Raw genomic sequence first — 18,317 nt, 5'->3', positions numbered from 1 at the left:
TATACGCAGATACATTCGCACACACAAAATCGCACGCGTACATACGCACATACACTTATAGCCATATCTATGCATCCTGACATGTGTAGCACACAATTATACACACAGATCAAAAGAAATAAATTTCTATTGCATTCTAAAATAGTCAGACAAGTTTAAAACATTTTAAATATATATGCGTATTGTTTTGATAGTGCATACACAGACACAGACACACACACACACACACACACACACACACACACACACACACACACACACACACATACACAACACACACACACATGAATCTGAAGGTACACGTGCTTTTACTACAGTGAATCAGCTGGAACTGTCGCGCGAAATATCCAGACGGTTCTAATAATCTGCTAATAGTACACATAATGAAAATAGTTTGATAAGGTAGAATGAAAAAAAACTGAGCTGGTGAGAAATACAGACAGCAGGGAAGAGAAAGGAAGAAATAAGGAGTGATAACCACATTTATCTGATATATTAAAGTGGCAGATAAACTTCGCTCCGAAATATAAACACACACACAACAACCTGCTTCCACACAGAGAAAGACAGAAGAGAAGGAAACACAAGCATTAAATGCGAATGGATAATTCTTAGACATTAAGATTAGCAACAATAGTAGTTGGAACAGCATGGGACAGAGAGAACGAGGAAATAGTAATCAAATAGAATCAATGGACCAGTATTAAATCAGCTGATGAAAGGTAAATATACATGTTCATTTTTATGTACTCTGTCAGAATGTATGGCGTCTGTGCCTGTTGATTGTAGCGGCATTAATAAGTAAATATTGAAGTAGTTACAACATTCATACGTGATGATAAGTTGTCGGGAAAATAAGTTCAGTACCGAGTCTCAGTCGCCAACTGGAGGTGTTTCATTTTTACTTCTGTTGCAAGCATTTTCGAGTAATGCATGAACAGTACAGCAAGCAATTCAAAATAAAATTTAAATCTTAGCTTCATGTCTATATAAGTCATTATATACATTTTAGGGGTTTCCAATCAACTTTCAGTATTCCGATTACATGAAATGGACATCTATTGTATTATTGAAAATGTTCATACAAGAATAGTCTTTAAGTTGATATCTATTTGACTTTTTAAATTAAAAAATGGAAATTAAAAAGAATTTACATGGCTCCAAATCGATATTTAGGCAGTTCTAAGGCAGTTTATAACTTTCTTTTGTCGCTGCAGGCTTATTATCATTATAGAGAGAGATCTTGGGAATTATATGTTGATGTGAAAAATATGTTGTACTGTGACACATATATATCCAATTAATAGAAATAACTAAAACAAATAATTTAACAGATTTTGATATTAATAAAAATAGGTGGTGAAATAGCAGGAGCACGTCATCGGACTAAACGCCATCTCCTTTTGTCTAAATTGATCTCTATTAAATAATTACCAGCAATACACTTAATTTGATTGAATTATCTGAATCCCATCCCCAACGAAATTTGGTTTTGTAATAAACTAATAAATCAATATAAAAGAGTTACACAATTAAGCAAACTCAACTGACGGAATATTGTTATTTCATAGATATCTTACCAAACAATCCAAATATTGATGGAGAGAAAGGAATAGTTTTTCAGTATGCATACATACATATATGCTCACACTCATAATGGCATTTACATACATAAGTACATGCATACAAAATACGTAGTACGCATATACATACATATGCACACGCATACACACGAATATGTACATATTCATATGTGTGAGTGTATATGTGTGCGTCTGTCTGTCTATCTATCTATCTATCTATCTATCTATCTATCTATCTATCTATCTATCTATCTATCTATCTATCTATCTCTCTATCTATATATCTATATATATATATATATATATATATATATCTATATTATATATATATATATATATATATATATATATATATCTATATATATATATATATATATATATATATATATATATATATATATTCTATAAAATATATATATCTATATACTCTTTACTCTTTCTCTTTACTTGTTTCAGTCATTGACTGCGGCCATGCTGGAGCATCGCCTTTAGTCGAGCAAATCGACCCCGGGACTTATTCTTTTTGCAAGCCCAGTACTTATTCTATCGGTCTCTTTTTCCGAACCGCTAAGTGACGGGGACGTAAACACACCAGCATCGGTTGTCAAGCAATGCTAGGGGGACAAACACAGACACACAAACCTATACATATATATACATATATATATACAGTTTCCGTCTACCAAATCCACTCACAAGGCATTGGTCGGCCCGGGGCTATAGGAGAAGACACTTGCCCAAGATTCCACGCAGTGGGACTGAACCCGGAACCATGTGGTTGGTTAGCAAGCTACTTACCACACAGCCACTCCTGCGCCTATATATATATATACATACATTTATATATACATACATACATACATACATACATACATACATACATACATACATACATACATATATATATATATACACTTAACTGAATGGTCAAAATGTAATGAACAATATTAGAGATACAACAAATATGAGTGGCTTGAATAGAATTAAAAACATAAGAATGATTTAATGATTTGCTACCGGATTAAAGAGGATTGATTATCTTTAAACATCCTTAAAATATAAAAATCTTTAGAACATTTCAAACTATGTTATGTCAAATTAGAGTTACGATAATTACAATTACCATAATTTATTATTAGATAAATATGTAAATGCACATTACATCGGCACAACAAAAATATGAATTGCTAAATGAAATATAAGGTATTTAAAACTATGTACCGAAATAAATATACATAAATGGTTTCAAATATTGTCATCTGCAACTAGCAATGTTTCTGCAAAATATAGCGTATCATATAATATGAAACATTGATTTTGGGGGTGTTAAAGCAAGCGCTAATATTTGTCCTTTGGGTAGCAATGATTGTTTTGACATCGAGAGGATGTAAGGTAAAAGTCAAATTTGATTTGGATTCAGAACAAGCAGAAAAGAAACAAAATTCTCAAAGGTATTTCATTCGATATTCCATCGTTTCTTTCATTCTACTACATCTATATTCATACAACTGACATTGCATGGCTTACGTTGCATAATATAAATAATATACGATTTATATCATTTTGAATTATTATCTACTTGTATGCACACACAGACGTGTGTGTGCGTGTGTATATGTACACACGCATATATATGTGTGCTTGCATGTGTGTATGCATGTATTATATATATATATATATATCTTTTTAGAAAAACATAAATCTAGAGAAGAAGCACACTCTAAGGAGTAGAGCAGTGTATATTATTTCCAGGCGAAGGCCGGTTTATGGGGTTAACCTGAGTTCCCCGTCCATAAAGGGTTTAACTTTATGGCGTAATCATCAGATCCCCAAACCTATAGGCCAACAGTCTTGGGGTCTGACGATACGCCATAAAGTTAAACCTTTTATGGACGAGAAACCCAGAGTAACCCCATAAACCGGCCTTCACAAGAAAAAAAAAATATATATCGTCTGGCATTCAGTCGGTTACAGCGACGAGTGTTCCACTTGATCTGATCAATAGAACAGCTTGCCCGTAAAATTAACATGCAAGTGGCCGAGCACTCTACAGACACGCATGCCCGTGATTAGTACACAGGACGATTCAGCGTGATACAAAATGTGACAGGACTGGCCTTTTGAAATACAGGTGCTGCACATTTCTGCCAGCTGAGTGAACTGGTACATCGTGAAATAAAGTGTCTTGCTTAGAGACTCAACGCGCCACCAGATATCGAACTCATGACCTTATGATAGCGAGCGCCGAATACTCTAGCCACTTAGCCACGCACTTTCATATATATACATACATGTACAAATGTAAAACACAAACACATGCATATGTTTATATATATATATATATAAACATTCCATTGTCTCGAGCACGGTCGAACAATGATGATGATGATATATATATGCTTTCGTATTTCGTATTTCATGTTGTTTACTTTTTGTGACGTCCTGTACCCATATATGCATATATATGTAAATATGTACATATATTTATGTATACATGCATATATGTATATATCATATATCATATATATATATATATATGTTATATATATATATATATATATGTGTGTGTGTGTGTGTGTGTATATTGGCAGGGCCAGACTGCTTTTAATTCTGTTTTTTATATAAATTTTTCATCTGTCCTGCCCGCCAAATTTGGTTCTGGTGTTCGCTGAATTTTTCCTCTAGAGAATTCCCTTTGTAGTTTGATCGTTGATGATCTATTTCTAGCATTTGGCCGACTACCTAGCAGTCTGGCCCTGCCAATATACACATATATCAGAATTTTCTCTGACTTCTCAGATTTTTTGTATGCTGGACTACTGGTTTTAAATTGATATTAAAATTGATATTAATTTATCTCCCTCATCATTTAAATATTATATATATATATATATATAATATATATATATATTATATATTAATATATATAAGAGTATCAATAAATGTGAGTACAGTCAATCATCTAAATATATTGAAAACAGCATATTATTGGTTTCAGTCACTGGAATGCAGCCATGGTGTACAAACACTTTCAAGCGTTTAGTTGAGCGTATCGCCCTTTTTACTTGAGTCACGTGTCTATATCTATATTTAGAACAGATAAGGAAACAAAGGGATATAAATACATGATATATTAACACACACATACGCGCATATATATGCATATACATGCATACACACAAATATGTATATACACATGCATGTCTATATATATATTCATACACATATAAATATACCTGCTGAATATAAAATTCCACTCACAAAATATTTATCAACATGAAACTTTGGTAGAAGTTCATGGCCAAGGTTCCTCGCAATGTGACTGACACCGGAAACACATAATTGGACAGTGAACTTCATATACAGTCATATTAAATTAAATATGAGACTTTGAAGTCTCTAAGTTTCATATGCTGCATAGATAATCATCATGAGTCGATATAATCATAATGTGTATTTTGCACGGTGTTATGTGAGAACAAGCGAAAGTGCCAAAATGTAATATATTTATGAGTGTTTATCTGTGTGTGTGTTTAATTAGTAAGGGATATCTCCAAACGTTTACCGGTTTGCTCACAGTTAGGTATTTAAAGTAAGATATTCAACGGTATTATAGTAAGGTCGCATTTGCAACGGGTACCAACCGATGCTGTAGAGACATATGTAGTCTATTTAAGACTGTGTATATATAAAAAAGAATCAAAGGTAATACTAATGATACTTCATAATAATCCTTATTATATGTATATATGTATTATAAATGCATGTATATAATTTAGAGAAAAACCAGTATTAAACAATTCAATAGATAATAATAAAATCAATTCGATTCAAAATTAAATCGAACTAAAATTTATTCTATTTAAAAATTATTTCTATTCAAAAATATTTAAAAATAATTCTATTTAAAAATATATTTTTTTAAATAGAATTATTTTTAAATAGAATTAATTTTAGTTCGATTTACTTTTGAATCGAATTGATTTTATTATTATTATCCATTTGAAAATATAGCCATGAAACGTGCGTAGTCTTTTTACTACTGTTTAGTATTTATTGTACTTTATTGATTTAAAATAAGGTTCTTTTTATAGTATATGTTTTCTATATGGTATGAATAACATCTTTCTTTATTGAACTGCTTAATAGTGTTTTTCTCTAAACTATATACATATATTATATATTGTGAAATTTGATTTAAAATTGTTAAATTGAATTTTTCCCTGTAAGTATTGAAATTATATTCCCTACTATTAATTATTATATTGTATATACATATACATACATATATATATATATTATATATATATATATATATATATATATATATATATATAATATATATATATATATAGGCGCAGGAGTGGGTGTGTGGTAAGTAGCTTGCTTACCAACCACATGGTTCCGGGTTCAGTCCCACTGCGTGGCACCTTGGGCAAGTGTCTTCTTCTATAGCCTCGGGCCGACCAAAGCCTTGTGAGTGGATTTGGTAGACGGAAACTAAAGAGGCCCGTCGATATATATATAATATATATATATATATATATATATATATATATATATATATATATATATATGTGCGTGTGTGTTTGTGTATCTGTGTTTGTTCCCCTAGCATTGCTTGACAACCGATGCTGGTGTATTTATCCCCGAGACCGATAGAATAAGTACTGGGCTTACAAAGAATAAGTCCCGGGGTCGAGTTGCTCGATTAAAGGCGGTGCTCCAGCATGGCCGCAGTCAAATGACTGAAGCAAGTAAAAGAGAGAGAAAATGAGAGAGAGTATATATATATAATCGTAAATATGTGGGTAATAAATTGAAATTATTTATTACTATGCATAAATAAAAGTCATTTGATAACATATCTTTAAAAATATAAGAGTGTATAAAAGGAGACCATTTATAGGTCACTTTACATGCTAAAAAGGCCAGTTAAAAATTAAACCACGAGAAAGAGAATTCATGAGGCACGAAAAATAAATGAATGAGTTAATCCCAAACTCGAGTTTCACTCTTAATTGCTAAATACACTAATGTGGACTGTGCAGCTCATCAGCGGAATCGCTAATTAATGAATAATTATGTAGTTGCATATACGTATCGAAAACACGTGTGCAAGGCAGCTACAAATTTATCCATATAAGCATTCGAACTAAGTGCGCGAGCGTAAATATATAGTTCAGCTGTAAAGAAAGAAATTTAAAACTGTGTCCTATACATCATCGGAATTAAATATTACTATCGTAAATAGGAGGGTAATAAATGGAAATAATTTATTACCAGTCGTTAGGTGCATAAATAAAAGTCATAAGACAACATATTTTTAATAAATTAAGCGCGTATAAAAGGAGACCATCGACAGGACTCCTTACATGTGAAAAAGGCCATATACATGTGTATATATATATATATATATATATATATATATATATATATATATATATATATATATATATATATATATATATATATAATACCAATGAGGGTGTGCTGAAAGGTTCCTGGAATTAAGGGTATCGTGAAAGGCTTGGTTTGAGGCCCAACCTTCCGAGTTCTTTTACAGGGCTTAGAAAAACCTGAAGAGCCGCTGCAATAAGTGTATTAATCTGAGGGGAGAATTATAATTAACTGACCCTCCTGTATTCTTTTTACCCAAGCCAAGAACTTTTCAGCGCTACTCGTGTATGTATATGTATATATGTGCGCGCGCATGTATATGTGTGTGTGCGCGAGTGTGTGAAAAATTATTAACAAAGGCAAAGTTTGACCTTACCAACAAAGACCAATCATTCACTGTATCTAAATGTAATGATAGTCGATGTAGCACATGCCAATTCATACATACCGGCCAATATATGAACATAAAAGCCGGAAAAATATTCACAAATGCAAATAGGAACTGCAAAAGCAGAAATTTAATTTACTGCATCAAATGCTCGAACTGTGAAGAACTATATGTGGGTCAAACTGGAAATGCACTATCAAAACGTTTACGTGTGCACCGACAGCAAATTAGAGGCCCAGATGTCCGTCAGATACATTTGAGTAACCATCTAGCAACATGTGGTCGAAAAATATTTATAATATTTCTATTCTACAAACTACACATTGCAAGTGAAATTGGAAGAAAAATCAGAGAAAAGAACTTTATTAATAAATTCCAACCCAAGCTAAATAAACAATAATACTAATACTTAGGGGTTATATTTCTACTGCTACGACCACTACCACTAACGACAACAATACTAAAGGTGCTCATGATGACAATAGCAGGAAACTTCTAGCTAAGTCAAGAGAAAAGTAAGTAAAAATAATCTTATTTTGGGGTTTAAAGTTCTATTACTACAGCTACTCCTACCACCACCACCACCACCACCACCACCACCACCACCACCACCACCACCACCACCACCACCACCAACAACAACAACAACAACAACAACAACAACAATAACAACAACAACAACTTCGACAACAATAATAAAGGAGATGATAACGGTGATGATGATAATTGAAATGTAAAAATCCCCGAAAAATGTTGTTTACAACATTTCTAAAGATAACCCAACAATTACTGCTTTGGCCAGGGAAAAAATATAGGTTTCTTGACATGTTCAACAAACCGTGACGCTGAAACCTAACACTAATCAACTTAAATAATTTAGTGAAGTCACACACTGATTGGTCAGAATACAGTTTGCAAAAATTAACTTTCTGGAGTCTATGCAAATATACTTAAGGCACACAGTTTAGCCATCTCACCAGAGTTGTAAATTGCAAAACATAACTTTCCCCGCTACTACATGAACCTGAAGATTGCATAGTTTAATGCATGAAAGTACTGGTTCAATCAGGATGGACATTTAATATTCTATCATTTCGTTATAGTATATTATCTTATATTATATTGTTATAAGATTGTAAATAAAACGTGAAAATCAAAGTTAGAATTTCTTTGAGTAATATATCCTTCTAACAACAATCATACAAACCCGTGTAATATATATAATATATTATATATATATATATATATATATATATATATATATATATATATATATTATATATATAATATATATATATATATACATTAATATATTAAATATATGCCTATTACCTACATATGTGTATATATACATGCATATATAGGTACAGGACATAAAAAAATGTTGAACACAATGAGAAACGAAAACATAAAAACAAACTTAGAAACGAACTTTTTTCGAACAACGAAAAAAAAAACATATAGAGAAACGAGACATACAACATAGAGAATATTCCTCTTCTTCAGTTGTCCCTATTTCATCTACTCCACGTTCGAAGGCAAGGAGAAGACGCGACTTCGTTGAAACAGTCCTTTCCGCAAAGCAAATTTAATAAAATTTGGAATTTTTTGCGGAGGGTGAAAGTGCTAACAAGAACAGGGCAGTGAGAACAAAACAGTAAAAACAAACGGTGAGGATTGTCAAGTCGAGACGATTAAAAAATATTTTGAACGCGAGGAAGACGAGCTTATGAAGGAGACAGTATAAGCACGTTTTTTCTTTTCGAAGGTTGTGGACAGAAGGACACATTATCTTTCGTCACGAGTCAGCGACGAGAGAATTGAGGAGGAGGATAGTAAAGGTAGAAGAGTGCGCATCGTAATTATTAAAATAAAACTTACTTGGAAAAGGATGTGTGGCGTTCGATCATATAATAATATAAATAATATATAAATATATGCCTATATACATATATATATACATACCTACATATATATGTATATATACATGCATATATGGGTACGGGACATAAAAAACGTTGAACACAATGAGAAACGAAAACATAAAAACAAACACATAGAAACGAGATATACAACATAAAGAATATTCCCCTTCTTCAGTTGTCCCTGTTTCATCTACTCCACGTTTCGAAGGCGTATATATGTATATATATATGCATATATATATAAGTATGAATATATATATATATATATATATATATATTTTTTTTTCTTGTTTGGATAACTATATATATATATATATATATATTTTCTTGTTTGGATTAACTATATATATATATATATTTTTTTTTTTTTCTTGTTTGGAACTATATATTATATATATATATATATATATATATTATATAGAGGGTACTATTATTCATAGGTACCGCACGCTAGGATGACTCTTGCAGTCAAAACTGCTAAAATAAACAAATTGTACCGAATGCAAAACTTCAAAGCAAGTCATTTAAAAACAGAATTTAGTTACATATCACCTGTGATTTCGCAATCAATGCAGAATATGCATTCTATGCTCTTCAGTGCAACGAACTCAAGGCATGTAAGGAAAAAGCACAATATAGCATACCCGACAGCCAACCGTAGAATTCGTCGTAGCATGTACGAATGTTTATCTTTACATATCTATGAAAATGGCGGGCTTATTCGCAATGCATTCGGTACACATCTGCCTATTTAAATTTATATATGGCCACAGCTCATAAGCTGAAACTAGAATCATCAATCAATCAATCATATATATATATATATATATATAATATATATATATATATATATATATATTATATATATATATATATATATACACATATGTCATAATGTATTTATATATGTTTGTATTATATGCGTACATACACATATATATGTATATATGTATATGTATGTATTTATGTATGTGTCCCTCCCGTTCACCTCTCTCTCTCTCTCTCTCTCTCTCTCTCTATATATATATAATATATATATATATATATATTATATATATATATATACATAAACAAGCACACGCACACACATGTACATGCAATATCTTTTGGAGAATAAGTAAAATAAAAGGTACTCTACTTATAGAATGTTTAAAAGAAAAAAGAAAAAAACGATGAATCTGTGATGTAGATATGGAATATGTATTCCAATGTCACGAGAATGTCCAATATATCAAGATGGAACAAATTTAATATATCAATTTCTCCAGAAAGAGAGAAAAGTTTAAGTGATAACTAGTGATATCATGGAAAAACTGATATTCAGACCGATGTGCAGTACGATACAGCATGGAAATGAAAAAGAACAAGAGCATAAATATATGCGCATGTATGTATGTATGTATGTATGTATGTATGTATGTATGTATGTATGTATGTATGTATGTATGTATGTAGTATGTATGTATGTATGTATGTATGTATAAATGTATGCACACACACATATATTCTTTTATTCTTTCACATGTTTCAGTCATTTGACTGAGGCCATGTTGGAGCACCGCCTTATATATATAATGTAGATAACAAAATCAATGTCACATTTTAAACTTGAGAAAAGTCTTGCATTTTGCTACAATTCTACATACAGATTATATTTGCAATGTACGAGTTAGCTTGTTGATTTTCTTTTTTCTGAAAAGTCTAGATTAGCTAGATTGTTACTACGCAATTACTCACAAAACGAAGTTCTCCGATTATTCTTGGTATAAATGTGAATTCATAATCTGAATATAGGAGGTTTCGAAGCAGTTGTCCATAGTTATCCTCTTTGATTTTCGGAGATATTTTCACATCAGCAGGACAAGTGACCGCCATGATTGTAAATACTTTTTCTTGTGTGTTTATGGAAATGTTTCAACAATATTTTACGTGTCGATGTTTGTGTATGTATGCGATAACAGGGGAATTCTCTATATTTATTCTAGGACAGTTTTTTTTCCCGAATATCATAGTATATTGTTATTGCGACAACGTCATGCCACATAAGGAGGTAGTACCTTGATGACATTTTTGGGTAGCGTTAATCACATATATGATGTCTTCCACAGAAATATAGCATAATCTACATTTTCGGTAGCGTCTTGGAGCTCCAAGGGATTCATTGTCCCTTTTGTGTATTAGTTATTTCGTAGCCATCTCCAGTTCTTGGATTGTAAATTCATAGCCTTCGATGTGAGAGCCAAAGAGAGGCTTCGCTTCATGTCAATATAACTGTCTTCAAGTCTTCGAACATAACCATGGATAATCTTTTGTCTTGGTATGCCGAGCGTTTCATAACCAGGTCTTCTTTGAGGTATATTAGTCCGGCTGTTTTGGTGTTGTATAGGAAGTCATCAGGAAGGGAGTACTTTCTGAGGTGTTCGCTGTTGACATGTGTGTATGTGTATATAGTTATATTTAAGAAAGAATAAGAGATAAACTCCTGTTTCCCCCCAAAAAGATAAATATATAAGTGAGGATAACATTAGATAAATCAGTCCACAAACAATAATCCACCCCGCTTTCATGAATAGAATTGATACAGAAGAATCAACAGAAGCACATAATTATTATATAGAATATATTAAAATACACAGATACATTAAAAATATATAAATATATCGATATATTAAAAATATATAAATATATAAATTCATTAAAAATATATAGGGTAATTGATACATTAAAAGATATACAAATGAGAACATTGATACATTGATATATTAAAATATATCGGAGATGTATATATATATATATATATATATATATATATATATATATATATAATATAATATTATATATATATATATATTATATATATATATATATATATATATATATATATATATATATAATAATAATAATAAATATTAGGGAATAAATCCAAACTTACAGGGAAAAATCAGATTTAGGATTGAATCCAATTTATAGTAAAATATTATATTATATAAATTAGAGACAAAACCACTATTAAACAAAGAAGACAATCCAATACAAAAATTAATTTATATTATTTAGTAATTTAACAATTATTATTAATAATAATTATTATTAATAATTGTTAAATTACTAAATAATATAAATTAATTTTTGTATTGGATTAAGTCTTTCTTTGTTTGATTTGCATAATAGTGGTTTTGTCTCTAATTTATATAATATAATATTTTACTATAAATTGGATTCAATCCTAAATCTGATTTTTCCCTGTAAGTTTGGATTTATATATATATATATATATATATACATATATATATATATACATATATAAATTTAGTCCGACTCAGAATAAAAACGAAATTAATGAAGGAAATGAAAGTTAAAAATGCCTTATGGCCGTTTCTGGGTGTTAATTGGCCATAAAAATAAAGAGTGTATATACTCATTATTGAGCAATTCCCCCTTCTTCAGGGTTAATAGTGGTTGTGCAAGTTCACATTTAGTATGTATGTACATACATGATGGCCATCCACTCATGACCAAGGAAGACCATTGCTGACCTTTAGGAACATTATGCGCTCTAGGACTTATATTTTGCATTTGCGGCCGCGTTGGTGGCTAATGAGCCCTGCTCTTGACATGTATACACGACTGCAAACGTTGCAAACCAAGCTTTTCCCATTCACTATGCCAGCAGTGCGCTTTCGAGCAGCACGCTTAAATTCTTCATGAAGAATATGTGCTCATTCAAAGGTGTTGACCAACTCCTTAACCTGCTTCCTTCATTTGTGGCGATGAAGGCATTGCTCTCCCAGTCGGTCTTCTGCATATCGCAGGCCTTTAATGAGGACTTGATAAGTCCTTAAATTGCAGCTTTGGTTTCTGCCGGGTCTCTTTCCACTAACAAGTTCCCCATATAGTGTCTGCTTAGAGATCCTGTTATCCTTCATTCTAAGAAGTTTTCCAATCCAACATAATCGGTGTTTATGCACCATCGCCTTAATACTCAAGATATCGGCGTTCCTCAAGACGTGTATGTCTGGAGTTTTTAAGGTCCAGTCGACATTCAGAATGTGTCTCAGACATCTCTGATGGAAGCGTTCAATGATTTTACATGACGTTTGCAAAGGGTCCATGTCTCACATGAGTAAAGAAGTGATGCCAATACACATGCACGGTACACAGCAATTTTTGTTTACCTTGTGATGTTGTGCTGGGACCAAACACGAAACTCCAGAGACCGGAAGGAATCAGTTGCGCTCTGCAGCTTGAAAGATATTTCATCATCCAGGGAGCAAGAACGACTGAGTGTGCTCCCCAGGTAGACAAACTTGTCTACCACTTTCAGTATTGCTCCTTCAACCAAGATAGCTGGTTCCACATATGGATTTCTTGGTGCAGGCTGGAATATTATAACAGTCTTATCGAGGATAATGCTGAGTCCAAATGCCTTGCAAGAAGCAGAAATACGATTCATAAGTATTTGCATGTCATCCACCGTATAAGAAAATCTATACCTGACATATATTCCCAGAGAGCTAACCCTAGTACAAGCATGAGTAAAAGCAACAGAAAAGTACAAAGAAGAGAGAGTTGGAGCGAGGATGTCACCCTGCTTGACACCATGAGTTCCGCTATGCCACCATCAACATTGAACCAAGCCTCCATCCCATCATGAAATGATTTAATTATAGATACAAAGTAATCTGGACATCCAAAGTTTGTCAAGTATTTTCCATACCAAGGCCCTATTCAAAGACCTTGGTTAAATCAATGAATACGCGGACAAGATCCATATTCTGCTCATAGCATTCTGCATCTATCTTGCTGTGAAAATCGCATCCATTGTCCCTCTACCAGATCGGAAGCCACACTGAGATTCTGATAGGACATCATTTACGAGACACCCATTCAGGTGGGTAAGAAGAATATTTGCCAGAAGCGTGCCAGCAGCTGATAGTAGAGCAATACTTCTGTAGATACCACACATTTTTCTGGCACCTTTTCCTTTAAGAGGGGAAAAATAATTGCACCCATCCAGTCCTTAGGCATTACACCATCCTTCCAGACTACACTAATAAGTTCATGAAGGGACTGTATGATGTAATCACTACCAAATCGCAAGTCTTCAGCACAAATTCCATCTCTTCCAGGTGCCCCACCTATATTCAATTTACTTATTGCTGTCATTACTTCATCTATTGAGGGTGTTGAATTTTTGGAGCCAATGATAGATCTTTGTTGATTATTCTCAATCACTGTTTCATCCACAGCTGACTCATGGTTTAGGAGTTCAGAGAAGTGTTCAATCCAGCGATCTGTGATTTCTATTGAGTTAGTAAATAGGGTAGAAGACCTTTTGGCAAGAAAAGGAACTGATGCAGAGCTCTTAAGGCCCATAAACTTGCTTCATAAGATGGTAAACCTTCTTGCTGTCATTTGCATCAGTAGCAGTCTGAACATCACGAACAAGATCCTCCCACCAAGTATTCTGCATCTTCCTGAGAGATCGCTGCAGTAATGATTTTAGACTGCAACAGTGGGCTAGTGCTAGATATCGCTGCACATCTGAAAGCCCTCTATGCAGTAATACATTGTGGGCATGGCGCTTTACAATCAATAGTCGCTGAACATCAGCATCATTTTCATCAAACCAGTCTCTGTGTCTGGCAGTAGCATTTCCCAGTGTTTCAGCAGCATATTGAAGAACCTGATCTCGAAAAATCTTCCCATATTGTAATATTTTCAATGTTGGATAAGCGAATCTGAAGCTCTTTCCTCAACACAGCATCATATATCTTGTGGACATTCAGACGCCGAGGATTGCCAACTGGCTCTCTTCTCTCTTTCACTCTAATCATCATCGGGAACGTTGCTCACACCAGACTGTGATCTGTCCAGCATTCTGATCCACGAAAGGGCTTGACATTACAAATGTCATAGATGTCACGCTTACGGATGATAACATAATCTAACAAGTGCCAAATTTTAGAGCTTGGATGCATCCACGTTGTTGAGTGATCTCCTTTGTGCATAAAATGAGTGCTTGCGATGTAAAATCCATGTTCATCGCAAAGCTCCAGCATCATGAGACCATTGCTATTCATTTTCCCTTCACCAAAATGTCCTAGAGACTTCCATGTTTGCCAGTCTGTTCCAACCCTGGTATAGAAATCCCCCAGTAGAATGACATTATCAGAATTGGGGATTTTCCTAAGTAAGACTCTCAGCTGGGTATAAAAATTAGTTTTATCTTCATCACAACTAGTCAAAATAATGCATAGGCACTTATTACAGTAGCAAGCCGCCCACCTTTAAGGTGCAATCGTAGTCACTAGACGTTCATTTATAGGAACAAGGTGCTCTTCCAACTTCTTAAGGATATCAGATCGAGCTTCAAAGCTAACTCTGCGCTTCTTCAGCCTCCCCTTAAAAAAAACAAAACAAAAGTTGTGTCCACCTCCTACTTCCCCAGGCTGACGATCACCCTCTATACGAGTATCTGGAAGTGCAGCTATATCAATGTTATAGCAGTTCAGCCCGCGAGCAACAAGTACAATCACACTTGTTATCCAACAGAGTGCGCCCATTCCTACATGAAATGTTCAAGTTCCATCTAGATTTTGTAAAAAAAACGTCTGTTCTCGAGCGCAGGGTGGACAGATATAGAACTGAAAGATATAGAAAGACTGAACAGATATAGAAAGACAGGCATTTTTTGGTTCACTTTTTCTAGAAACTCCTCTGCTTCTGGGTGCCTTCTCCAAATGGAGCTGCTCAGACACCCATGCAGCAACCGAATCGTATTACTGCCTACGTGCTGGTCGTTGACTACATGCCTCCAACCCGTCAGGTCTGCATGCTTCGCCACCTTCCCATCGCCTCAGGACTTCCGAATAAAAATGAAATAAGTATATACTGAAAATAAATAAATATATACTAAATATAAAGATACATATATGCTGAAAATAAAATAAATATATATAGGGAAAAAAGCAGCACATATCAAGCAGAGATCAGGAATGCCTGTGCAGAGTTTTAGGTCCAATAAGGCTTGCACGATACATCATAGACCCTCTCCACTCTATTGACATTATCCAGAGACATGCCAGAGCGAGATTTCTGGTGACAATATGAGTCGCAGGCTCAGGGATGTGAGAGCGCCATGATCTCTAGCACAAAACAAAGATCTCCAAAATGTCCAGTGTTGAGTCACTTATGAGACTCTCATAAGTGCTACTGGTAACATGGAATCCAGTACAACCGGTTGCATGGTCGAGTTGTCGGCGTCTAAACCGGCACCCTCACCAGGCTTCCCTGGTGAACAGGGTTGCTAGAAACCCAGCAGGATTAAAAACAAGACCTGTTGAAAGGTCGGATGAACCTAGTGCAGGCTCAACGGCCATCTAGCAATAGCACGGGTACGCAGAAATTCCGGGACGGTGTCCGGCGTGCTGAAAGACCACTGGCAGTGAGGCACCCTCAGCTTCTATTGAAGCTTTTCTCCAGGTGAAGGTCTCTCTCATATAAAACCAGATATGCAGGGAATAGCACTGGACATACATACATAAAGACATAAATACATACATACATGCATACATACATATATACACATATACATACATATATAATATATATATACATACATACATACAAACACACACTCACATATAAGCAATTATGATTCAGTTGAATTAGGTACTTAAGTTGAAGCACCAAGTCAGTCCAGTATTAGCCGCACAGCTCGAAGTAAGGTGAATAAAATCAAAATAGGTAACAGAATGTCAAGTAATAATGCCGTACGACCGTTCCAAGCGACTCCATTTAACGGAACAATGCAATCGTTGCACCAATTTAAATATAGCGCTATCTTCAGCTGCACAAATATGGATTTTCAACAGATAAGATATATTAGTAAAATTTATTTTAAATATCTTAACAGAGCAACAGGATGGAAAAATTTCATGTTGTAACTACTGTAGCAAAAATACAGAAGTACAAAACAATAATTTTTAGTGTGGCATGGAACACAGTGGGGTCATAGGGTTGTAATTCATTTCCAATTTATGCATCTCCTTATCATCATCAAAAATATACCAGAAGACGGCGTATATTTAGAATAAAGAGCAAAGTGAGTTGATAGCTCATAGCTGGATGTTGGTCATGAATTTCATACTATCACAGGTATCCCACCAACCCACAAGAATAAGAAACAAAATTTTAGAAAAAGTGAATTAGATAGTAGTAATTATCCATAAAAGAAGGTATGGATGGCCTTACTCCATGATGTGATTATAAGTTAAAGGGGCAAGCAGTATGAAACTTAGGATGCTACAATGGGATCCAGAAAACATTAGGGGTTCAGTGGGAGAACGTTTATAAACAATATTTTAATTTTGTATAAAAATAAAAATAAAATAAAAGAATAGAAATAAATTCTAGAAAGGGATATCATAACCAAGTTAGCTAAAAGAGATTTGTAGATCAATTTGAACATTACAAGATTATTATGTGGAATCAACTAAATATCTCATCTTTACTTAATTAATTATTAGGTGGCCATTATAAAGCTCACCCAAACCATTAATATATGGAATTTATCTGGAAAGGTATACATAATACCTATTGATCGAAAGTAAGGAATCAGAAGCAGGATAATAAGATAAATGATAATATGTAGACATAATTAAACATATGTATACAAGAAAAAGTGTGTACTGATATAAGGTGTAGTAGTATAAAAATAAGGCATACAGATACATATACGAAAAGGGTTTTATGTATACACACACACACATACACACACACACAGACACACACGCGCGCACACACACACATACACACACACATATATATATATATACACACACGCTTATATAAAGAATATAGTATAATTAATTAGTGTAAATATAAGTAACTGAAAAATATCAATTTAAGAACCATATTGAGCCACATCTTAACCTACATGCATGCAGAAAGGAGATGCAACATGCCCAACGATTCATAGAATGCTATACCAGTATATGCGAAGATAAATAGGAATGC

General features: G+C 33.6%; 1 protein-coding gene across 1 annotated transcript in view; it reads left to right on the top strand.

The window, feature by feature from the left end:
* The first annotated feature begins 289 nt into the window (after positions 1-289).
* The window catches only part of LOC115210475 (arg8-vasotocin receptor-like), a 217,912-nt gene continuing 199,884 nt past the window's right edge, over positions 290-18,317 (top strand). The window contains exon 1 of the mRNA XM_029779078.2: positions 290-722. The gene's annotated coding sequence lies outside the window, so the exon portion shown is untranslated. The remainder of the gene's footprint in view (positions 723-18,317) is intronic.

The sequence above is a fragment of the Octopus sinensis genome, linkage group LG4 (genome assembly GCF_006345805.1).
Source record: "Octopus sinensis linkage group LG4, ASM634580v1, whole genome shotgun sequence".
NCBI lineage: Eukaryota > Metazoa > Mollusca > Cephalopoda > Octopoda > Octopodidae > Octopus > Octopus sinensis.
This window is presented reverse-complemented; position numbering and strand designations above follow the sequence as displayed.